The following is a 26,505-nucleotide window of genomic DNA, read 5'->3' on the forward strand; positions in this document are numbered from 1 at the left end:
TATTACTGTTGTGTTCTATGTGAATATATTGTGACAGAGTGTTCTAACGCAGCAAACATTATATAAATGTTAATATACCTCCCATACGTATGTCTCACATGAGCTAGCCACCTGGCTTGGCTAACTATTTAAAAGTAATTGAGAGAAACTACTCACCTCAGTACCATGAATGCTATGACAAAAAAGGCTTTGAATGTAAGTGTTTCGATCAGAAGCCAACATATAGGGCCAATGAAGCCCCCACTTCCTGTTTACAATGCTGTTGAATGGGTCATTAATCATGACACGGTATGGCCACTTCCTGTTGGGGGTGGTGACTTAATTCGATTGACATAGGATTAATGAGGGCCGTGTGAGCGGTTGGCTTTGTTAGTACAGGAGTCATTGCAGCGGTTTTCACAGAAAGGCAGGGGTTAAGTGCTTAACTATTTGGTTACAGGTTACTGCAGGTATCACCTCTTTAAGTACACACACACACACACACACACACACACACACACACACACACACACACACACACACACACACACACACACACACACACACACACACACACACACACACACACACACACACACACACACACACACACACACACACACACACACACACACACACACACACACACACACACACCTCAAGCTCTAATTCCACAGCGGCCACGTAATACACAACATATATGTTTACACTTTTACTACTATTTGCTGGGTTGCTAGGCAGTACAGGTCATCTGCAGTATACCGTTTTCTAGTAACACGTCGGTAAAGATATAGCAGTTTCCCTGGTTTCTCGGTAACATCAAAACAATGTGTACAGTGTACAGTCTAATAATAGTTCAAAATTCAAAACAAGTAAGTGTGCTAATTTCATTACGCGTGCTACTCCTACGTTGACATGATAATTCTGTTTACAACTTCATCACCGTAGTGTGGCTGAGGGGATAGTTAGGGATTTTTGCGGAGAGTTTCTTCTTCTTATTGATCTCCTTCCTCTCCTGATGTCACCAGACAGGCAAAAACTCCATCCCACCAAAACAGACAGAAATTTCAGGCAGTCTTTTCAAGCAGCTTTTACACAAAATAGAGTGACAATTTGACAGTATTATTCGAACCTCATAGTGTTGAAATATATATATATATAAAACCCAGGAAAATCTAGTCGTTGACTGCACTGGGCCTTTAAAGATGTGTTATTTATTTAAATGATTCACTTCAAACTCTGTACCTAGATTAAGGGTTAGATACCATCAGTTATCTTTAGCTTCCTCTAGGGTACACACGGGCAGAAGTTTACGAAGGACAAATGTTTGTCCTACTTTTATAGTTTTAAGGTTCAAGTGATCCATTTCACTGACTTGATGTGAAAGTACCAGAACGACTTTCTTCAAAATAAAATAGTTCACTTATCTGAACTTCTTTTCGTATCTGCTTTACTCCTTTTTGAATTGCCACCTACTGTGACAAGATATGAAACCACGAAAAAGACAGGAAGTCTGAAAAGCACCATGTTTGTGTATGAAATTGAACCCTATACACTGTACAGTGCTTTTGACCAGGCCAAATAATAAATCTAATTGTATTTGTCACATGCACCGAATACAACAGGTACGCTGAATACAACCTTACCTTGAAGTGCTTACTTACAAGCTCTTAACGAACAATGCCGTTGTAAGAAAATAGAGCTAAGAAAATATTTACTGAATAAATGGAAGTTAAAAAATTCTAAAAAGTGACACAATAAAGTAGCAATAACGAGGCTGTATACAGGGGGTACCAGTACTGAGTCAATGTGCGTGTGTGCAGGTTAGTCAAGGTAGTTTGTACATGTAGGCAGGGGTAAAGTGACTATGCATAGATAATATGCGGGGGGGTCCGGGTGGCCATTTGATTAAAAGTTCAGCAGTCTTATGGCTTAGGAGTAGAAGCTGTTCAGGAACCTTTTGGACCTAGACTTGGCGCTCCGGTACCGCTTTCTGTGCGGTGGCAGAGAGAGAACGATCTATGACTTTGGTGACTGGGGTCTTTGACAGTTTTTTGGGCCTTCCTCTGACACTGCCTGGTATAGAGATCTGGGCCCGGCTTCCCAAAAGCATCTTAAGGTGTTAAGATCCATAGGATCCTATGGTTCTAAGATGAACGTAACCTATGGATCTGAGATTAATTCAACCTTAAGATGCTTTTGGGAGACTGGGCCCTAAAGCCACATTTCTTCACAACCTGTTTGGGTCACTACTAACAACACAATTAGCATGTGCTATTAAGAAAATGGGTATTTCATCATTTTTGAACATTTATAAGCAAGAAAGCATTTATGAGTAATATTGGAAGCCCATCTGTATTCCTGTATATTTTTATAAGCATATTAAACCAATAGTCCAAATGTACGGAAAAAGTGTTCAGAAATAAGCAGATATCAACTATCAACTCTGTTTGGATACGCTTGGCAGTCCAGTCTGTCTCTGTCTATTTTGAGTGACTTGCACAGCAGCCCACTTTGCCTGGCATGGGGACTCCACATATTCACCTCTGACAAATGCATCTCAAACTGTAATGATGGACTCCAACTTAGGCATGACTTAGGGGCCCGACTCCACCGCTCATCTGCCATCTGTCAATCAATCATCCCCCTGCTCTACTCGTCTAGTTATTTAGCATTCGCTTCCATCTAGTCTTCAGCAGCTGTCTATCATTCATCAGGATGGATGAGCTGATTAACGATGAAGCTCTCCCGCCTCACGGCATACTGCCCACTATACGTCTACTAGCACTGTATGTTGTCTTATTTTGTATCGATCTCTCTCTCTCTCTCTCTCTCTCTCTCTCTCTCTCTCTCTCTCTCTCTCTCTCTCTCTCTCTCTCTCTCTCAATTCAAAGGGCTTTATTGGCATGGGAAACATATGTTTATATTGCCAAAGCAAGTGAAATAGATAATTAACAAAAGTGAAATATTTCATAGAATATGAACAGTAAACGTTACACTCACAAAAGTCTCAAAGGAATATAGACATTTCAAACGTCATATTATGGCTATGTACAGTGTTATAACAATGTGCAAATAGTTAAAGTACAAAAGGGAGAATAAATAAACATAATTATCAGTTTTATTTACAATGGTGTTTGTTCTTCACTGATTTCCCCTTTCTTGTGGCAATGATGCTGTGATTGCATACCTCTGTATTTCACCTAAAATATTTTGGAGTTCATCAAAATTTGATTTCTTTTCAAATTCTTTGTGTGTCTGTGTAAACTGAGGGAAATATGTGTCTCTAATATGGTCATACATTTAGCAGGAGGTTAGGAAGTGCAGCTCAGTTTTCACCTCCTTTTGTGGGCAGTGTGCACATAGCCTGTCTTCTCTTGAGAGCCAGGTCTGCCTTCGTGGGCCTATCTCAATAGCAAGGCTATGGTCACTGAGTCTGTACATAGTCAAAGCTTTTGTTAATTTAGGATCAGCCACAGTGGTCAGATATTATGAGACTGTGCACTCTCTGTTTAGGACCAAATATCATTCCAGTTTGTTTTGTTCTTTAGTTAATTCTTCACAATGTGTCAAGTAATTATATTTTTGTTTTCTTATGATTTGGTTGGGGTCTAATTATGCTGTCTGTCTGTCTGTCTGTCTGTCTGTCTGTCTGTCTGTCTGTCTGTCTGTCTGTCTGTCTGTCTGTCTGTCTGTCTGTCTGTCTGTCTGTCTGTCTGTCTGTCTGTCTGTCTGTCTGTCTGTCTGTCTGTCTGTCTGTCTGTCTGTCTGTCTGTCTGTCTGTCTGTCTGTCTGTCTGTCTGTCTGTCTGTCTGTCTGTCTGTCTGTCGCTCTGGATAAGAGCGTCTGCTAAATGACTTAAATGTAAATGTAAATTTCTGTGTCTATTTCTCTGTATTTCTGTAGGGCATTTTTGAGGTGAGAGCGTTTCAGTTCCCCCTTCCGCTCATTTTTCCTCTCTTTCTTTGTCACTTTCTTTGTCCCATAGTGTCTTTCTCCACAGGTATCTCTCCTTATCTCCCTCTCGTTTCATTGTTGCATTCTCCACTAAACAATAGAGGGAATGATGGGGTGAGTTTATACCTCTGTGTATCTCTTTATCTCTATTCTTTGCTTTGTTCTCTCTCTTTGTTTTTCTCTCCCTCCAACCTTCCTCTCTCTCAGACCCTGCTTATATAAACGGAGGACGGCCTCCCCCCTCCTCCTCCTACTCCTCCTGCCTTGGGTCATCCCTAATGAGAGGCTCTTAAAGTATGCCCCTCTCCCTCTGGTCACATTAAAGAGTGTTCACCTTCTAAATGACAGATCAAACGAGGAGAAACTAAGGAGAAACTAAGTAAACTCCTCCCAGGGAAGCAATGGCCCTGTGCTACTAAACCGACCTGGGTTCACATACTAGTTGAAATATTCCTAGACCTTTTAATGTTTTCTTTAGTCTGCCTGGAGTGCCAGATGGGGCAAGTTTACACTTTGCAAATATTATATTGGTTCCATTGTGTCAGGCAAGCTCAATCAAGACCACATAAATCATTTGAAATTATTTCAAATGGTATTTGAACCCAGGTCTGCTATTGAACGGTAAAATATGTCAGAGGACAAAAAAAGGCATGAAATTCATTCAAATTACTGTAGTATTGTCCAAGAGTTGTATAATACATTATTTTGCCAAGACCCTAGATCTCAAAGGCAACTAAATGTTTTAATTGTGAACAAGACATTTTAATAAGGAATTCGAATTCCTTATAAGAAAGTTAACTCTACTTCCTGGTATTCAGTGTGTCCCTGTAAACTGTACCTTTAAAACTGGGACACGGATTATGAAAGGAGTCTGGTTTCAGTACACTGTCTTCCAATAGCCAGGTTCAAGGCAATCAGAAGGGTCAATGTCGGCCTCTTTGACCGTAAATCAGTATGAACCATTTGATCCAGTCTCCACTGCTCATCTGTTCCACTTGTTTCAACTCTTCCGCTTCTTTGTCTTTCTCATAATGGACCCATGGACCAGGGCAGGTGGTGGGTAAACATCTGTCTTTCTTTCTTTCTTTCTTTCTTTCTCTCTCTTTCGTCTCAGACCAGGGCTGGCCAGATGATGGAGACATCCAGTGAAATAAAATGAGTCCTGGGCTCAGACTTCTGTCAGGCCAGGACAGTTGAGTGTCTTTGGGTCGCCTGGTCGCCTCGCCTCACCTCTCGCCTTGTTTCCTCTCGTCTCCTCTCCTCTCCATATAGGCCTATAACTGGTAATGAATGAGTTGCCTAATGGGTTTATGTGGTAAAACATGAGAACCAGTCTCTGGCACCAACCCAATGGCCAAGCGTTTCTCCCTCGCTGGCTGCCGCCCGTCATGCCGTCTGGAAAATTTGGAGGAAATGCCGGGAATCAGACCCATACAAGGAATGAGGGGGTGGAGAGAGGCTTTGGTTATGTGATCTATCGCCACCACCAGAGAACAGGGTGTGCGTGTGTGTGTGCGCGCGTGTGTGGACTCTTGCTGTGTGCATCGTTGTATTCTTAGTGCACACTGCTGACGAAGGGTTGTGTGTGTGTGTAAGCATGTGTTTGTGTGTGTGTTTTTGTGTGTGCGTGTGACAAGGTCTTGTCACGGACATCTCTGCATCCCTATGCTTAGTGTACACTGTATATATGAGAATTTGGTGTTTGGCTTGTATGGTATGACTTATCATTGGACCTTCAGCACCTCAGCACCATGTGTCCATGTGTGTGTAAGCATGTGTTTGTGTGTGTGTGTGTGTGTGTCACGCCCTGATGTGTTTCACCTGTCCTTGTGATTGCCTCCACCCCCTCCAGGTGTTGCTTATTTTCCCCAGTGTATTTATCCCTGTGTTTCCTGTCTCTCTGTGCCAGTTCGTCTTGTATGTTCAAGTCAACCAGCGTGTTTTTTTCCGTGCTCCTGCTTTTCTACTCTCTTTACTAGTCAACTCGGTTTTGAGCTTTGCCTGTTTTTCTGGACTCCATTTCCGCCTGCCTGCCATTCTGTACCTCTGGATCTCTGAACTGGTTTTGATCTTTTGCCTGTCCACGACCATTCTCTTGCCTACCCCTTTTGGATTGTCCCTATAGCAGGCCCTGGTAAACGAGGCCCTGGTAAACGAGGCCATGGTAAACGAGGCCCTGGTAAACGAGGTCCTGGTAAACGAGGCCCTGGTAAACGATGTGCTCTGTGACATGCTACACCAGTTTGTGTTCCTTGATGACATCCTGTTTTTTTCCCAGTCTGCTCAAGAACATGTTCTGCATGTCAGGCAGGTCTTTCAGCGCCTCTAGAAGAACCAATTGTTCGTAAAAGCCGAGAAGTGTGAGTTCCACCGCTCTACCATCTCGTTTCTGGGATATGTCATCGCCGAGGGAAATGTCCAGATGGATTCTGGAAAGGGGAAAGCAGTGGTGGATTGGCCTCAACCCACGTCCAGGGTGCAGTTGCAATGTTTCCTAGGTTTTACTAACTTCTACCACCGTTTCATTCGGGGTCACAGCACCCTGACGGCCCCCCTCTCTGCACTCACCTCTCCCAAAGTACGGTTTACATGGTCTCCAGCTGTCAACAAAGCCTTTGTGGACCTGAAGCATCGGTTCTTTCCCATCTATACAGTTCCACTGCCACTCGCTCTGACTCTGAGACCATCCTCCCTGCCTCTTGGTTGGTGGCTTCTGTTGTTTGGGGAATTGAGGCTCTGGTCCGCAAGGCTCAGTGTTCCCAGTCGGACCTTGGGGAGGGGGGGACTGGCTAACCATCTGTTTGTGCCTGATGCGGTCCAGTCTCAGGTCCTTGAATGGGCTCACTCCTCCAGGTTTACCTGTCATCCTGGTACTCGTCGGACCCTGGCTTTCCTTCGTCAACGCTTCTGGTGGCCCACCATGTTTCCTGATGTCTCGGCCTTCGTCGCCGCACGCATGGTATGCGCTCAAAGCAAGACTCTGCGGCAAGCTCCGTCTGGCCTCCTACAGCCACTTCCTGTCCCTCATCGCCCCTGGTCCCATATCGCCCCTGGTCCCTCATCGCCCCTGGTCCCTCATCGCCCCTGGCCCCTGGTCCCCCTTATTGGGTCGTCAGCCAGCCTGTCCTCTGGGTTTCATCCCCAATCTAAAGGGCAGTTGGAGCGAGCCAATCAAGATATGGAGACGGCACTCCGGCGTCTGGTTGCCAGTATCCCCACCACCTGGAGTCAGCAATTGGTCTAGGTGGAATACGCCAGGAACACTCTCCATTGCTCAGCTACTGGACTAACCCCATGGAGCATTAGAAAGGGGAATCAGCCCCCACTCTTCCCAGAGCAAGAAGTTGAGGTCAACGTACCTTCAGCCCAGATGTTCGTCCGCCACTGTCGGCGTACCTGGAAAAGAGCTAGGGTGGCTCTTCTCAAGACCACCTCCAGGTATCATCAACAATTGGACCTCCACCGGACTCTGGCTCCTCGCTATCTGGTCGGGCAGAGGGTATGGCTGTCCACTCGGGACCTACCCCTCCGGGTACTGTGTGTGTGTGCCTTGAGAAACACATTACAGAACTGTTTATGACTTAATGTTAATTACATTTACATTACATTTAAGTCATTTAGCAAACGCTCTTATCCAGAGCGACTTACAAATTGGTGCATTCACCTTATGACATCCAGTGGAACAGTCACTTTACAATAGTGCATCTAAATGACATGAATAATACTATACTCCCTGACTTCGGATCAGATCAGAACTCAATGAGGCCCCATATTACTGAACATGGTCTCCATACTGGCTGCCTTCAGATTAGAGGTCAAACAAGGCCCCACATTAGAAACCAGACTGTCCACGATACTCAAGGCATTCTGTAGAGCCGATGAAATGACAGTCTCTCTTTAATCATCACAGAGGCATCATCTCCCCATCAGAAGATCCATATTAGGATCATTATCTATCTACACAGTCAGTGTCTTTGGAGCCGAATCTGCAATTGCAGCTCAAACGCCATCATAACTACTGTGCACGACAAAACCTGGATGAATATGGACCAGCGATCAATGAATCCTGTCATGTATTGTCATATATTGTCATGTCTTGTCCCTGTGCTTTCTCTTCTATTCGTTTCCCCCTGCTGGTCTTATTAGGTTTCTTTCCCTCTCTCTCTCTATCGTTCCGTTCCTGTTCCCAGCTGTTCCTCATTCTCCTAACGACCTCGTTTACTCTCTCACACCTGTCCCCTATTTTGCCCTCTGATTAGGTCTCTATTTCTCTCTCGGATTCTGCCTCTGTCCTTGTCGGATTCTTGTTTGCTGTTTGCTGTGTTCTTGTTCCGTCCTGTCGTGTTTTGCCTTATCATCAGATGCTGCGTGTGAGCAGGTGTCTCTGTCCTCTACGGCCCGCGCCTACCCGAAGGGACCTGCAGTCTGTTGCCGCTTATCCTGCAATTCCCCTCAACAACTAGAGGATTTCTGTTTTCCCCGTTTGGACATTTCCTGTAAAGGATTGAGGATTATGTTATCTCTGTTTGGACTTAAATAAACTCTGTTTCTGTTAAGTCGCTTTTGGGTCCTCACTCACCTGCATAACAGAATCCATTCTTATCAGTTGGTGCGGGAAAACTGCCAGGTAGGTTTGAAGAGTATATGGGTAAGAATGATATAGTTGGAATGAATTGAAAATAATGGTCTAACTTTTCATTGCTGTTTATAATAATACATCTTCTGCCATATAAAAACGATCCATTACCGGGTGAAGACTTTTAATCAAACCTTGAAACCCCTATTATGTGTAGACATCATTTTAGGATTTTTAAACCAAATTCAACCAAACTAGTCATGTTGATTCAATGTTTTTTTTTACACTGCAAAAAAATGACGATGTTGCCTGATCCATATCATCGGCCTACGACAAGAGGGGACACAAATCAAATAGGACGTCCATCTAACCTGGAGTTGGAAATTGGGTCAGTACCACAAAAGTGGCCGCGACCAAATGACAAAGCCAGGGAATGTGCATACTCACAGGGAATACGGCTGATGTTCTCTGCTTGTTCCAATATGATGGGCAACGTTTCACTCAATTAAGTTCAAAATGTTCATAACTGAAAGACAGACTGGAGTTGTTTCCGTTTCATGTCTTTACAGCAATAGAAACTTGCTTTCCAAATTGTTTTTCTATGATTGTATTTTGAAATATTGCAATATGCCTGCCTGTGTTTCTTTGCTTTTCACTGACAGTCACAACTCCACAATCATCTATTTGGGATTAGCAGTGCGCGCTGCCCAAATTGCGGGCATTTCCGACTGTAGGCTATGTAATTTAAAACAATCTACAGCTTTAAAAAAAAAGCTAATGATCCTCTGTGGCCAAAATGATGCTTTCTGGTGTAGTAGCCTATTTTGAAGGATTTGATTTATTTCTGTGGACAGGAATAAGCTAATTAGGCCACATCCTTTTGACAATTTAATTCAATTGACTTTAGCCTTATGGACACGCCGCCTATGCCTTTTAATGTGGCTCATGTGGGCTACCTGCGCATGCTCGTCCATTCACAAAAGAATTTCAGCATCCAAACCCCAGCAGTGCACTGTGCACCTGCAAATTTATGATTGGAAAGTGACATCTGTTACAAAACACCCAGGTGTACTGTAATGACATTTTGTGATCGTCATTAGGCCTAGACTTGTAGCCTGAATTGATGCGTCCACTGTTGTCCACTCGTCTCCGCCTCGTCTGCAAGTGTCTCGGCCACTCATCTCCACCTTGACAAAACGGAAGTGTTTTCCTCAAACCACAACACTGTTTGGACATTTGGAGCATATATCACCCAGTTTTCAGTCAATCTTCACATTGTTTCACGTGGCTGACATACAGTAAGGGTGTAGTAGCCTATAGTTGTATTAATTGGGAAAGGCTCATGTTTCACCGGCAGAGCACCCCCACACCACCTTACTTTCACCCCCGGTGATAACATTGACGAAGTAGGTTGAGATAATGTGGAAACTAATGCTTGACACTTTTTGTTGTTGTTGTTGCCTGGAGTGTACAATATGACCACGAAGAGATCAAGAAGAGCCTCAAGCATAGACTCAAGCACGGCTGTTGGTGGAAGAAGGTGAGGACCAAAGCGGTACGTGTTCATGTTTGTTTATTGACACTGAAATCTAAATACAAAAAAATAATAAAGGGAAGAACCGAAACAGTCCTGAAAGGTGAGAAACACTAAACAGAAATCAACTACCCACAAAACCCATGTGGGAAAAAGCTACCTAAGTATGGTTCTCAATCAGAGACAACGATAGATTGAAAACCACACCGGCCAAACAACAAAGAAATACAAAACATAGAAAATGAACATAGAATGCCCACCCTAGTCACACCCTGGCCTAACCAAAATAGACAATAAAAGCCTCTCTATGGCCAGGGCGTGACAGTCTGGCTTTGTTCAAACCAAACAAGCAAACTTGTTGACTAGGAATTTTATCTGACCAGTGGGGCCCGTGCTTTTCTCCTGGATATACCAACTGCTGTCACCTGCAAAAGACTACCCAGACAATCAATGTGAAGATTTATTTGTTTTCTGTTATCAATGGTTTTCATTGAACATAGTTTCTATTTCTGGGAGAGAGTTACAGCGACTGAGGAGACGCAACATGTTTCGGATAAATATTGTTTGTTTGGAAACTGAACCTTCCGAATGAAGTATAGAAAAACGACATGACATTCTGCAAAAAAAAAAATATATCCAACAGTGATGTCATAAATTGGTACCAGAAAATGACCTGTTCTCATATGTCCCATTCCTGAAGCAAGACATGTCAGAGTACTGAATCCCTTTTAACAATAAAAACATTTATTCTAAAGTGCCTCCTGTAGATTGAACCTGTACACTCAGGGCATAATTGAACTAACATGATGAGATGAATTACATTCATTTACAAACAGCATGTTGTAAGCAGGCACTCCATCATTTTAAGTGCTCTTTTATGCCCAGGGCCTTCAATGCTTTAATGTATCACCGTGGGTTATGATTGTGTGACATATAGTTTAAAGTGCATTCTAGAGGTGCTTTTTGGACGAGTCTTTGCACAATGGGATTGCTGACTTAACGACTTTTACAAGGCCCGTTGAACACCGGTCAGATGAAGGTAAATGTAACTCTGGTCTTCAAAAACAAAGTTAAGTCTCGTCAGGAATCCGACGAGGCCAACATTATAACACGCCATTCATTTTCACAATGCTTTGTTAGAGGTAAGGCTGAAAGAGGAGTGGATAGTGAGCACTTGCACATGTGGTTACCTCCCAACTGGCACCCTATTCCCTACACAGTGCACTTCTTTTGACTAGGTTCCACATGACCTGTTTTCTCACATGATACGTTGAGAGAAAAAAACACATGATACTGCATGGGTCATTACAATTAACATTTTGGTAATGCTTTTAGGTACGCATTGGAATGTGTGCAGGGAAGTGTGATGTGATTTGGGTCATTTCATTGGTGAAAATGTGTCACTTCAGCCTATGAAAAGAGATGGAGAGAAATGGCTTCTGTTTTGCTCACAAAGCTCCACACTGTCAGTCACATGGATGCATTGAACATGTCCTCCCTTTAATAATAACAAAATAAATATCGATAACGTGATACGTACCATCCATCCAAACGTTGTCAATCCTTCTGATGGACCTTGAGTTACAGCTTTCTCCACGATGTTATGTTTTGTGTTATAATGACGCCTGAAAACCCCGACACGTTTATTTTCTTCTATCTCTTATCACTTGAACACAGCTGCGCACAAAATATCTTTGAATTTGGTGACAATGAGCGTTGAATGACAAGCTACTTTTCCAATTTACATATGATTTGTTCCGGTGGATTTTTCAATGTGCCAATACATATGGTCACAAAAAAAAGGAAAAAACGGAAACTTAATTTCCATAGAAGAATACATCCTAGTTGTGCCTCTTCCGCATTGGTCTCACAAAGACGACAACCATTTTATTAATTCAATTATTATTCTAAATATAAATACGGGTAAGTGTCAGACAAAATATGCTATGCCTCATCATTGAAATGTTTCCACCTCAGTGCAACGTGTCAATGCTATGTGAGTGAAAAGGGGAATGTTTTGCACCTTTCCGACCACAAAACAGCACAAGCTCTTTGTTTATGTTACGACAAAGGAGTGTGAAAAGCAGATAGGAAATAGACTGGTATACAGTATAGTACTTCTCTTATCCAAAGAGCCACAATTCTTTACTTGGCTTATTATAGGAAAACTACAGTGAAAAGGAGATAGCATATGCAATTGTCTGCTGATCATTGGAGGTTTGCACTCACCATACATGTACAACCTAAAGAAACACACACACAGGAGCAGAAAATCCTACGAATTTCGGTGTGCGAAATGTTGCGTCAGCTCATTGTTCAACAGTTGTGAGTAATTGTGATGCGTTATTTGCTGAACAAAGCCAGCAAAAACTTACGTAAAAACGAGGGGAAATCACACAATGCAAAAGGCCGAACGACATACAATTTCCATTGTAATCAAGAGAAAGAGAAAATACATAGCAACAATATTTCCCAGCTCTACAAGCTAAGTGGATGTCAATACCTTTGAAACCCTGATGAAGGTCTAACTGCCCAAACGTTGGCATTGATCACATTGATTTGAGCCATGTTAGTGGGCTGCTTTTCTTTTCAATGTCAACAATTCAAAATAGATTTTTCAATCAACACCCTTCCCGCTGGTCACACTCTGGTTGAATCAACATTGTTTCCACGGCATTTGATGAAATTACGCTGAACCAACGTGGAATAGAATTGACGTCTGTGCCCAGTGGGTTGAGGCCATAGATATGTTACAACTTGTAAACAAAACAGTGCAAGGAGCAGTAAACGATATAACATACACACATACAGTAAGCACTCTGTCCTGTCTATGATATATGAGATGTGCATATTGGGTAATGCATTATGTCTCCCATTTAAACAAATCCATAGAGATAATGAACCTGCTAAATGTGGTTTGGCTTTAGCACTAGATGAATCGCTTTAGCAGCCTAAGCCCAAGACAAAGACCTGGGTACATATTGAGAAAGCCTCTCAGAGTAGGAGTGCTGATCTAGGATCAGTTTTCTCTTTTGGCTCATTCTGAATAAGATTATAGAAAGGCCGGACACTTATAGATCAGCACACCTACTCAGAGACGCTTTGTCAATACGGGGCTGACGAAGCTCCATTTCCTTCTTTAAGATCATCACAGATCAACAGGGGTCGTGTGTTGAGCTCTTTCACTCTCCGACTCGGCATCTTCCCTCCACCATGTCGGTTCCACTCTACATAGTCGTAAATAAGAGGGAGAAAGTGGGGTATGGGCACAGCTCGGGAGGGCCGACGGTGGATGGTGGCGCCTGCTGGTTTGAAAGATTGATCCAGCTGTGGTTGTGGTGGTGCTGGCGACAGGGGGAGGTGGGCCGGGGGAGGAGGAGAAGGAGGGACATTTTGGCTGTAGTTGTGGTGGTGGTGTGGAAGGAAATGTTGGCCCGCAAGCGACAGTCAATGGAACAGTTTGGCAAGCAGCACATGACACACTTAGATGGACGCATAGAAACACACACACACACACACACACACACACACACACACACACACACACACACACACACACACACACACACACACACACACACACACACACACACACACACACACACACACACACACACACACACACACACACACACACACACACACACACACACACACACACACACCATTGAGACAACCCCTTAGTAGTGCACATTTCCTCTGAAGTTATGTCAATGTTGTGGTTTCAACACGATGTGCTCAAAACAGCCTCATATGAACCCAGTTTCGGGTGGTTAGACCTCGGCTCAAATATTTTTCATTTCTTTTTCAAATTGTCTGTTTGTGCTTGATTGAACTCGCCTGGTTCAATGGAACCAATGGAATCGCCCCAAGATTCAAAGGAACTCCAGGAAGGTTCAATCAAGCGTTCAAAGCAAACAAGTATTTTGACCCAGATCTGGGTGGTTTGAGACCAAAGGCTTCCTCCCCTGGGAGCGCCTGCAGTTCAACCCATATCAGTCCCCTGGTTGGTTTCCAGAGATGACCTTCAGACACCATCCTCCCCCCACTCTCCACTCATCAAAAGGAGCAGCCAGATTAGAGATGACTGGGGAGGTAGAAGCCTGTGAATGTCCAGCCTGCCCATAGAGATGGATAGAGGACACACTTCCCACAAAGGCTGTTTTAGCATGAAATGGACATAACCACGTAGAGATCCTATAATTCTAGGAGTAATTCTATGGAAAGCCCTCAATGGCATTGCCCATGCTGTCACAGAGGCGGTCAAATGCGATCAATGGTAAAGATATTAGGTGTGCTCTCTTTCCATCTCTATGTGCCTGCCTCATACAGTCAAACTTCCCATGGCCACACTGGCCTCTTCTATTTCTATCATAGAGGGCTTCACCGCCCACAGATTTAATGCTCTCTTCTAATATATAATAAATATCCCAATGTGCCTGTCCACACGGGTGGCCATTCCTACACTAGGAAGTAACCTTGGGGTCAAATAGAGTACACACGGATAAGCTTGGAGGTGTTCAAAATAGGCTAGTTAATACATTCGCCTGAGTATAGAAAAAGTGTACACCAATAAGTGTGTAAAAAAAATATCTTGAAATTTGAAAAAGAGAAAAAAATACTTTTGCCATTCGCACCATCGTTTATCATCTGTAGACTCGCTATTGCAAAGAAAATGTATTAATGTATTTGAAATGCAGCCATTTTTTGGGCAGAGATAAAAAATATCTTCCTTTGTCAGAAACCATGAATAGTCAATGACACTCATTGAAATAGAAGAGGGAGTTTGAATTAAAAACATGAGGGCGAATGGCATTATTCCTGACATGGCGAACCGAGTGGGCGCACTCTGTGAGAGAGGGACGCAATTAAGATAACTTACCAAGAGAGAATTTTGTTTGTGCTGGTTGTCAGTCTGTGGCACCTAACAGATTCTTCTGGCAGGCGCCCATTTTAGGAAAAACATCAACAGCTCCAATGCCTGGAAAGATAGACCGTGGCTTCTTGTCCCTGTGTCCATAAACCTGGACATGACTGAATATTTACATTTTACATTTGAGTAATTTAGCAGACACTCTTTTGTCAGACTGACTTACAGTTAGTGCATTCATCTCAGAAAGGCTACAAAGGGAGAAAAGGACAGTCTTAGACTGACCTCTGGCAAGGTGTTCACTAACATGTCTATCATCGTGTTAAACACCCTTTAACTAGCATGAGGTTCGCTAGGTTTTGTGCCAAAGTAGCAAAGTCATTTTCAGAGGATTTTTTGGAAGAAATTAAGATTCCTGTTTTTAAATTTGTCATTTGTAATCCTGCATAACTTCACAACGAGAATTGGTTCACTGATTTGAAATCAATATTAATGAGAACTTCTTTTGAATGTAATGAGTCATTCATGGCACCCCAAGGACACTGCACATAGGAAAACATCAAATACAAAAGCAAAACTGTAGGATTAAAAACATTGGAAGGTGCAATAGTTTGATAAAACAGCTACCCACTGGGTTCAACGTGATTCCAGTGATATGATATATGGAAACAATGTTGATTCAACCAGTGTGTAAGGCAAAAGGCAGAGCTCCGATATGGGAAAGCCAAGATGTAAATGTGTATTGGGGTAATATGTATCATATATGTATCATATACACTTCATATCACATGCGACCCATAATAAGACTATGCAATTAACCTGTTAAATTCATTAAAGTGGCAAGAGAAAGTATGTGAACCCTTTGGAATGACCTGGATTTCTGCATAAATTGGTAAAAATATGTGATCTGATTCTGAAGTCCCAACAATAGACAAACACAGCCTGCTTAAACTAATAACACACAAAGAATGACACGGTGACCCTCCTTTGGCAGCAATATCCTCAACCAAATGTTTTCTGTAGTTGCGGATCAGACCTGCACAACGGTCAAGGAGGAATTTTGGACCGTTACTCTTCACAAAACTGTTTCAGTTCAGCAATATTCTTGGGAGGTCTGGTGTGAACTGCTCCTTTGAGGTCATGCCACAGCATCTCAATCGGGTTGAGGTCAGGACTCTGACTGGGCCACTCCAGAAGGCGTATTCTTTTTCATTTTTATTTTTTATAATTCTGTTGATTTACTTCTGTGTTTTGGGTCGTTGTCCCGTTGCATCACCCAACTTCTGTTGCGCTTCAATTGGCGGACAGATAGCCATACATTCTTCGGCAAAATGTCTTGATAAACGTGGGAATTCATTTTTCCGTCGATGATATCACACTCTACAGGGCCTGAGGCAGCAAAGCAGCTCCAAACCATGATGCTCCCTCCACCACACTTTACAGTTGGGATGAGGTTTTGATGTTGGTGTGCTGTGCTGTTTTTCTCCACACATAGTGTTGTATGTTCCTTCCAAACAACTCAACCGTAGTTTCATCTGTCCACAGAATATTTAGCCAGTAGCGCTGTGAAGAATCCAAGTGCTCTTTTGCGAACTTCAGATGTGCTGCAACAATTTTTTTGGACAGCAGTGGCTTTGTCCGTGGTGTCCTCCCACGAACAACATTTGTGGTTTAGTGTTTTACGTATTGTAGACTCGTCAACAGAGATGTTAGCACGTTCCAGAGATTTCTGTAAGTCTTTAGATGACACTCTAGGATTCTTCTTAACCTCATTGAGCATTCTGCGCTGTGCTTTTGCAGTCACCTTTGTAGGACGGCCACTCCTAGGGAGAGTAGCAACATTGCTGAACTATCTTCATTTATAGACAATTTGTCTTACCCTGGACTGATGAACCTCAAGGCTTTTAGAGATACTTTCGTAACCCTTTCTAGCTTTATGCAAGTCAACCGTTCTTAATCTTAGGTCTTCTGAGATCTCTTTCGTTCGAGCCATTGTTCACATTAGGCAATGCTTCTTGTGAATAGAATAGGCAATGCTTCTTGTGAGTGTTTGTTATAGGGCAGTGCAGCTCTAAACAACATCTTCAATCTCCTCTCATTGATTGGGCTCCAGGTTAGCTGACTCCTGACTCCAGTTAGCTTTGGAGAAGTCATTAGCCTATGGGGTTCACATACCTTTTCCTTCCTACACTCTGAATTTAAAGGATGTATTCAATATAGACAAGACAAATACAATAATTTGTGTGTTATTAGTTTAAAGCACATTGTGTATGTCTATTGATGTGACTTAGCTGAATATCAGATCCAATTGTATGACAAATTTATGCAGAAATCCAGTTAATTCCAAAGGGTTCACATACTTTTTCTTGCCACTGTATCTGACTGTGTTTAACTGAGTAAGATGAAGGAATGGTCATGAGAAGTGAATATCAAAGCAAGTATTATTAATTAACTAATATGAATGGATTCCAATACAAGGCATAAAGCTTAAGGCACAAGGCAATTTTTTTCTTGTTTTATTTAACCTTTATTTAACTAGGCAAGTCAGTCAAGAACAAGTATTATTTATAATGACGGCCTACCAGAAGGCAAAAAGACCTCCTGCAGGGATGGGGGCTAGGATTAAACATTTTTAATAAAATAAAAATCTAGGACAAAACACCCATCATGAGAGACACCACAACACTACATAAAGAGAGACCTAAGACAACAACAGCATGACAGCAGCACATTTATTTTGTATAAAAATATTTAATTGAACCTTTATTTAACTAGGCAAGTCAGTTAAGAACAAATTCTTATTTACAATGACGGCCTACCAGGCAAAAGGCCTCCTGCGGGGACGGGGGACGGAATTAAGAATAATAAATTAATCAAATACAAATATAGGACAAAACACACATCACGACAAGAGAGACAACACAACACTACATAAAAGAGAGACCTAAGACAACAACATAGCAAGGCAGCAACACATGACAACACAGCATGGTAGCAACACAACATAACAACATAACACATGACAACACAGCATGGTAGCGACAATACTGACATCCATCATAGCAGTCATAATACAAGTATAAAGATCCTAAAGTTAAGTTACAAGAAAAAGCATTAAGAAAGAGATGCCTAGAAAAATGAGAAAATATTGTAAAACAGGTTTCCAGTGGACAGTATATAGGATAAGAGAGATAACAACAACCTTCATTGCATTTCTGACTTCTAAAGGTCACGTTTTTTCAAACAATTTTCAAACCAGCCACCGTTGACCATGTAGAGATCTGAAATTTTTGTCATAGGTACACTTCAACTGTGAGAGACGGAATCTAAAACAAAAATCCAGAAAATACCATTATTTGATTTTTAAGTAATTAATTTGCATTTTATTGCATGACATAAGTATTTGATCACCTACCAACCAGTAAAAATGTCCAGCTCTCACAGACCTGTTAGTTTTTCTTTAAGAAGCCCTCCTGTTCTCCACTCATTACCTGTATTAACTGCACCTGTCCACACACTCAATCAAACAGACTCCAACCTCTCCACAATGGCCAAGACCAGAGAGCTGTGTAAGGACATCAGGGCTAAAAATGTAGACCTACATAAGGCTGGGATGGGCTACAGGACAATAGGCAAGCAGCTTGGCAACAACTGTTGGAGCAATTGTTAGAAAAGAGTAGAAGTTCAAGATGACGCTCAATCACCCTCGGTCTGGGGCTCCATCCAAGATCTCACCTCGTGGGGCATCAATGATCATGAGGAAGGTGAGGGATCAGCCCAGAACTACACAGCAGGACCTGGTCAATGACTTGAAGAGAGCTGGGACCACAGTCTCAAAGAAAACCATTAGTAACACACTACACCGTCATGGATTAAAATCCTGCAGCGCACGCAAGGTCCCCCTGCTCAAGCCAGCGCATGTCCAGGCCCATCTGAAGTTTGCCAATGACCATCTGGATGATCCAGTGGATTGACGGGAGAAGGTCATGTAGTCTGATGAGACAAAATTATGGCTTTTTGGTCTAAACTCCACTCGCTGTGTTTGGAGGAAGAAGAAGGATGAGTACAACCCCAAGAACACCATCCCAACCGTGAAGAATTGAGGTGGAAACATCATTCTTTGGGGATGATTTTCTGCAAAGGGGACAGGACGACTGCACCGTATTGAGGGGAGGATGGATGGGGCCATGTATCGCAAGATCTTGGCCAACAACCTCCTTCCTTCAGTAAGAGCATTGAGGATGGGTCGTGGCTGGGTCTTCTAGCATGACAACGACCCGAAACACACAGCCAGGGCAACTAAGGAGTGGCTCCGTAAGAAGCATCTCAAGGTCCTGGAGTGGCCTAGCCAGTCTCCAGACCTGAACCCAATAGAACATCTTTGGAGGGAGCTGAAAGTCTGTATTGCCCAGCGACAGCCCCGAAACCTGAAGGATCTGGAGAAGGTCTGTATGGAGGGGTGGGCCAAAATCCCTGCTGCAGTGTGTGCAAACCTGGTCAAGAACTACAGGAAACGTATGATCTCTGTAATTGCAAACAAAGGTTTCTGTACCGAATATTAAGTTCTGCTTTTCTGATGTATCAAATACTTATGTCATGCAATAAAATGCAAATGAATTACTTAAAAAGCATACAATTTGATTTTCTGGATTTTTGTTTTAGATTCCGTCTCTCACAGTTGAAGTGTACCTATGATAAAAAATTACAGACCTCTACGTGCTTTGTAAGTAGGAAAACCTGCAAAATCATCAGTGTATCAAATACTTGTTCTCCCCACTGTAAGACAGAATTCCTGCGATAGCAATAAAACCCCTTCACATAGAGTAATTCAGAGTTCACTCTTAGCTGATACAAGTAACCACAGCGATCATGCATCCATAGCATTAGAGTCCTCCTTAAGGGGCACATTTCAGTTAGATACCAGACATGGCTGCTGGAGGAGTACTCTATCACACATTCCAGGAGTCAGTCCTCTGGATCGTGGAGAGACAAATATATATATTTTGGCCCCTTGATGGGTGGACGGGCTGATTGGACCTTGGACATTGTCCTTTGTGTTTTGTTGAGCCATTTGCCATGCGGCCGAAGGTGACAGAGAGCATATAAATTAGGGCTGAGTCTTCTTTCCCAAATATACAAACGCTCTACACCCACACAATTTTTCCAACACATTAGCTCTCACATTTCCCAAATTGGACAGATATAACTTCATCATGTCTTTAAATAGATAGGATTCATCACTTTATCAAACCCTGCTCTGACTTGAACTAATTCTAAAGACATAAACGGAGATAACGCTGTCTGTGTCTTGCCATCGTCACTCATATACAGCCCATTAAACCATCAAATGTTCATCTTATGGGGCCAACATGTCTAGAGAGAGGCCAAAACACTAAAGTGTCAGATGGAGGAATATTGTTCAAAAGCTCATGTATTAATGATCAAAGGAGAAATCCTCACACTTGGCAGTATTCTCAAAGTTAAAATATGTGGTTCACCAAAAGGGCAGTTTCATTTGTTTAATATTCAGAAGATAAGGCTTAATTAATACCTTGTAGCTGCCGAGGAACAGTGAGAGAGCTCTAACCGGTCGTGATACATGACCAAAGGCTCATTCTACATAATTCATTAGTATACTGTCATATACAGTTGGGCCAAACTTTCACTTCAATATCAATGAAATACTGTATGTACTGAAATTAAAGCATGCATCCCAAATGGCACCCTATTGCCTATACTGTGTGATCCATATGGGCCCTTGTCAAAAGTAGTGCACTATTTAAGGGAGAAAAGTGACATTTGATAATCATCCTTAGAGTAATGATAAGGGTCAGGTTAGTATGAATTGTTTAAATGGGTTGGGAAAAGACACCAGACACATGATTCCTACTTAATCTTGCGAGAAACTTTTACTATCAATTTATTAAACCACTAAAAGGTAAGAGATTATTCAGAGTATTCATTATTCAGATTGTTCATTATTCAGAATGTATTCATTTCTTCTCATTGCTTCTCGTGAGTTAGTCCTCTCACACTGTAGTGCCTACGTGTGTGTGTGTGTGTTCGTGGGGGGGGGGGTGAGTTGGTATTTCTATTTTCCACAAGATTTATCCCTATTTTTCAGTCCCTCTTTCTCCTCTTTTATGATGAGTGGATTATGGAGACGCTGAGTGTGGTCTGGGGCTGAGGAAGAGGTCTGCTGATTTATGCCCTAGAGGGTCATTTGTTACAGGGATATTCACACAGTGGAGAGATGCTGGGGATATTGGAACAGTACATAACTGGGCTGACTCCTAGACAGATTGTTTGTTTAGCCCCTAAAAACTCAATATTAATGCCCATGATTTTGGAATGAGATGTCTGACGAGCAGGTGTACACATACGTTTTGTCATGTAAAGTGCTGGTCGCATGTTTCATGAGCTGAAATAAAAGATCCCAGAAATGTTCCATACGGACAAAAAGCTTATTTCTCTCAAATGTTGTGCGCAAAATTATTTACATCCCTGTTCATGAGCATTTCTCCTTTGCCAAGATATCCACCTGACAGGTGTGGCATATCAAGAAGCTGATTAAACAGCATGGTCATTACAAAGGTGTACCTTGTGCTGGGGACAATACAAGGTCACTCTAAAGTGTTCCGTTTTGTCACACAACACAATACCACACATCTTTAATTTTGAGGGAGCATGCATTTGTCATGTTGACTGCAGGAATGTCCATCAGAGCTGTTGCCAGAGAATTAACTCTTATTTTCTCTACCATAAGCCGCCTCCAACGTCATTTTAGAGCATTTGTCCAACCAGCCTCACAACCACAGACCTCATGTAACCATGCCAGTGCAGGACCTCCACATCCATCTTCTTCACCTGTGGGATCATCTGAGAGGGGGTGGGGGGGAGTGGTGGGGTGTGCTGAGGAGTTTTGTGGGGAAAATCTCATTCTGATTGGCTGGGCCTGACTCCCCAGTGTGTGGGCCTGTGCCCTCCCAGAACAACCCATGGATGCGCCTCATCCCAGTCATGTGAAATCCATAGATTAGGGCCTAACTAATTTATCTCAATTGACTGATTTCCATATACAGTATGAACTGTAACTCAGTAAAATCTTTGAAATTGTTAGATGTTGCGTTAATATTTTTGTTCAGTATATACATACAGTACCAGTCAAAAGTTTGGACACAACTACTCATTCAAAGGGTTTTTCTTTATTTGACTATTTTCTACATAGAGACGACATCATACCTATGAAATAACACATGTGGAGTCATGAAGTATCCAAAAAAAGTTATATATTGTATATTTGAGATTCGTCAAAGTAGCCACCCTTTGCCTTGATGACAGCTTTGCACACTCTTGGCATTCTCTCAAGAGAGAGGTAGTCACCTGTAATCCATTTCAATTAACAGGTGTGCCTCATTTGTGGAATTACTTTCCTTCTTAATTAGTTTGAGCCAATCAGCTGTGTTGTGACATGGTAGGGTTGGTATACAGAAGATATCCCTATTTAAAAGGGAAAAGACCAAGTCCATGTTATTGCAAGAACAGCTCAAATAAGCAGAGACACGACAGTCCATCATTACCTTAAGACATGAAGGTCAGTCAATGCGGAAAATTTCAAGAACTTTGAACGTTTCTTCAAGTGCAGTCACAAAAACCATCAAATGCTACGATGAAACTGGCTCTCATGAGGACCGCCACAGGAAAGCAATACCCAGAGTTACCTCTGCTGCAGAGGATAAGTTCATTAGAATTACCAGCCTCAGAAATTGCAGCAAAATATAAATGCTTGACAGAGTTCAAGTAACAGACACATCTCAACATCAACTGTTCAGAGGAGACTGCATGAATCAGGCTTTCATGGTCAAATTGCTGAAGGACACCAATAAGAAGAAGAGACTTCCCTGGGCCAAGAAACACAAGCAATGGACATTAGACCGGTAGAAATCTGTCTTTTGGTCTGATGAGTCCAAATTTGAGATTTTGGGTTCCAATCGCTGTGTATTTGTGAGATGCAGAGTAGGTGAATGGATGATCTCTGCATGTGTGGTTCCCACCGTGAAGCATGGAGGAGGAGGTGTGATATGTGGGGGTGCATTCATCAGCAAAACACAATCCTATCTGGTTTGCAATTAATGGGAGTATAATTTGTTTTTCAACAGGACATTGACAAAACACAGCTCCAGGCTGTGTAAGGGCTATTTGACCAAGAAGGTGAGTGATGGAGTGCTGCATCAGATGACCTGGCCTCCACAATCACCTGACCTCAACCTAATTGAGATGGTTTGGGATGAATTGGACTGCAGAGTGCAGGAAAAAGCATATGTGGGAACTCCTTTAAGACTTTTGGAAAAGCATTCCAAGTGTAGCTGGTTGAGAGAATGCCAAGAAGAATCTGAAATTGTAACACTTTTTTTTGGTCATTGCATGATTCCATATGTGTTATTTCATAGTTTTGATGTCTTCACTATTATTCTACAATGTAGAAAATAGTAAAAAATAAAGACAAACCATTGAATGAGTTGGTGTTTCAAACTTTGACCGGTACTGTATATCATTTTTTTTAAAGACCTGTGTGCATTTATTGGGCAAAACAGGTGGGGTTGGCTTTGATCACTTTAAAAACAGAAATCATCCCCGTACTATGCATGTATGCATCATTCAGAATGTTTTCTGTATTTTGAAAATGACATATCTTTAAAACTTTATTGCTGACAAGCTAAACTTTTTGGGACTATGTTAGCAATGGATTGATGAAACAAATACCGAAAGATAGTTTTGGGTGGAATATTCCTTTAAGCCCTTCAAAAGAAAGGGCCATATTTGTAACATACGGTAAAATAAATGGACAATTTAAGATATGATTGTTATGATTATCATTGGAAAAACATATATTTTTTGACCACTGAAGACTTGTATGACATCCCAAATTGCACCCTATCCCATAGGGCTCAGGTCAAAAATAGTGCACTGTATAGGAAATAGGATGCCATTTGAGACGCAACCCATAAATGGGTTAGCTGACAACGTCACGAAAATGGTGCATACAGTGGTCAAAAGAAGGATGTGAATTTGGTCCAGTAACCTCTGGTAGCCACTAGACATGGTTGTAATAAACAGAGCACTTTCTGTTTTCTTCCGGAATGTACGTATATTTCCTGTGCCAATGACTGTTCTCTTCTTTAGTCTCCATTTGATTGATTTTATTGCGTCTGACAAAAAAGCTGTTTGCTGTACTATTCCTAGTCTAATGGGATACTGTACGTACCATACTGGGACACCATATGAGCGATAGTCTTCTGTGCCATTGTTGCTGGTTCTCTTTAGGGCCCTATTCATTCTGCATCATGAAGGTTCAGCTTTACAATGTGTGTCAAATCTAATGTTCCCGCTTTAGTGGAGAACAATTGGAAATGAACTTTACATTTCTATCTTGGAATCTGTAACGCTTCAGCTTTACAGACTGAAAACACTCTTTTCAGTCTCTGTTTTATTGCATCCTAGAAAAGTAGTATACGATTCCTTATTTATTGGGTACGTGCCATACCGGAATACATGTACTGTACATGCGATAGTCCGCCATTGTAGCTTGTTCTCTTATTGTCAGTCTCCATTTTGTTGCATCTAAGAAAAGTAGTTTACTATTCCTTATCTATTTACATTTCCTGTTTCACACTTACGTAGATGAGACATACAGTATGGGAGTGTCACGTCCTGACCTTAGTTCCTTTTGTATGTTTCTATTTTAGGTTGGTCAGGGCGTGAGTTGGGGTGGGCATTCGATGTTTTTGTTCTATGTTTGGTATTTCTATGTGTTTGGCCTGGTATGGTTCCCAATCAGAGGCAGCTGTCAATCGTTGTCTCTGATTGAGAACCATACTTAGGTAGCCTGTTTTCCCACTCTTGTTTGTGGGTGGTTCATTTCTGTTTAGGGTCACCTTGCAGAACTGTTTCGTTTCTTCCATTTCACTTTGCGATTTTGTCTTGTGCGTTCAGTCAATAGATGATGACGGACACTTACCACGCTGCTTAGTGGTCCGGTCCTTCTTACTCTTCCTCAGACGAAGAGGAGATCCGTTACAGGGAGTGTTAATGTTACACAATTTGAGCCCTCGTTGTTTCGTATAGCAAGGTCGGTGCTTCTCAGAAACGTTCCACAACGGGGAAAGAAAACAATGGGCGCAAAGTGTGAAGTGGGCTAATAATTCATGCAGCGGCACAGGGCTTTTCACGTGCTGCTGAATAATCTGAGCGGCCACTTGTGTGGATTTCTCTGTTTTAAGTGGTTGTTTTGACTGAAAAACTATCTCTGAAAGAGCCACCGCAAACAGGCATGAGAGAGAGCCGGCTCTTTCGAGGCTATGCAGGGGCGTACACAAGCCCCCGAAAATGGTTGTGTTGCCTTCATGGAATATTTCTCGTGGTATCGTCTCTGCCTCTTTTGTTGCATTTGCACATTTTGACCACCTTGAAGTTGCTCAGAGGGTTTAAACCTGTGCAGAACTAAGTCCTCATATGCCTTAATAAGGTCACATTGTTTCTAGTTATAAACAGGGCACTGCGGGAATGTCGGAAATGTTATATTTTCCGGCTACCTGCAGAACCAAAACTGAGAGAGAAATGTGTGAAAGTTGGCCGAGACAATTATCGGTCCATTATGTTTTTTGAATGGCGATTATTCAGCTCAACATGCTCCAGCGTTGACCTGAATCTTCTGTGCCACACAGAGGCAACATGAGGCAACATGCTCACGGTTCAGTTCCCTGCCTCCCCAGAGTGGGGATGTGGATGGTGCAGCGCTGCAGCCCCAGATGGTTTATCAGGGCGAACTGTTTGGGTCACAAAGCTCCAGTAAGGTCACGCTTCACAGCCCACCACGGGCAGATCGTCATCAGAGAATCACAGCAGCGGGCACCTTTCTCTGATGCGTCTCATTTTAGCTCTCGTACAGATTGCCTGTTTTCGTTATGACACTAGATGAATACCTCACCAGAGAGGCATATCATACGGCATGTTCATCAAAGGACTGTTAAGTCTTGTGGTCAGATTCAGAGGAGGTTATTTTGATGTTATGAGGTTTTTCTTGTGTATTGAAAAAATATAATCTGTAGCTGTCACTTGACAAGACGTTTATGCGAATCGCAGTTGTTGTCGGCATAACAGAGGATGACACTTCAAAGCTAACACCTAAAGAGTGAAAAAGAGCTGGGATTAATTTGAAAGCAATAAAATCCACATGTGAAGACAGTCCAATCAGAGAGGATTTAGTTTTTTTTATTTAAAGGCGAAACCTAATGCGTAATTCTGCTCATTCGACACAGAGACCATTTAGACATACAATTAGCGGTAAAACCATCAAAATAACAGCAAGGCCGAAAAATAGTTTTCATCTTGGAACAGACCGAAAGTCTAGAAGCCTGGTCCAAGTACAAAATACGTTTCTACAACCTTGATAAGAAGTCACTGTTACTTCCTCATCAATTGCTTATCTGTCTCTCTGCTGCGGTGTAAATTAAAGTCTGCTTCCTGCAACAAGGACACTGTTCTCTAATGGTCTGACAGGATGTTAAGGTAGAAAGCAGTTCAATACCC

The 26,505-nt window shown here is 42.3% G+C and overlaps 1 pseudogene; it reads left to right on the top strand.

Moving 5' to 3' along the window:
- Positions 1–6,866: 6,866 nt before the first annotated feature.
- Positions 6,867–26,505, top strand: part of LOC124013305 — a 121,469-nt pseudogene continuing 101,830 nt past the window's right edge.

This window comes from Oncorhynchus gorbuscha, linkage group LG24, assembly GCF_021184085.1.
Source record: "Oncorhynchus gorbuscha isolate QuinsamMale2020 ecotype Even-year linkage group LG24, OgorEven_v1.0, whole genome shotgun sequence".
In the NCBI taxonomy this organism is placed as follows: domain Eukaryota; kingdom Metazoa; phylum Chordata; class Actinopteri; order Salmoniformes; family Salmonidae; genus Oncorhynchus; species Oncorhynchus gorbuscha.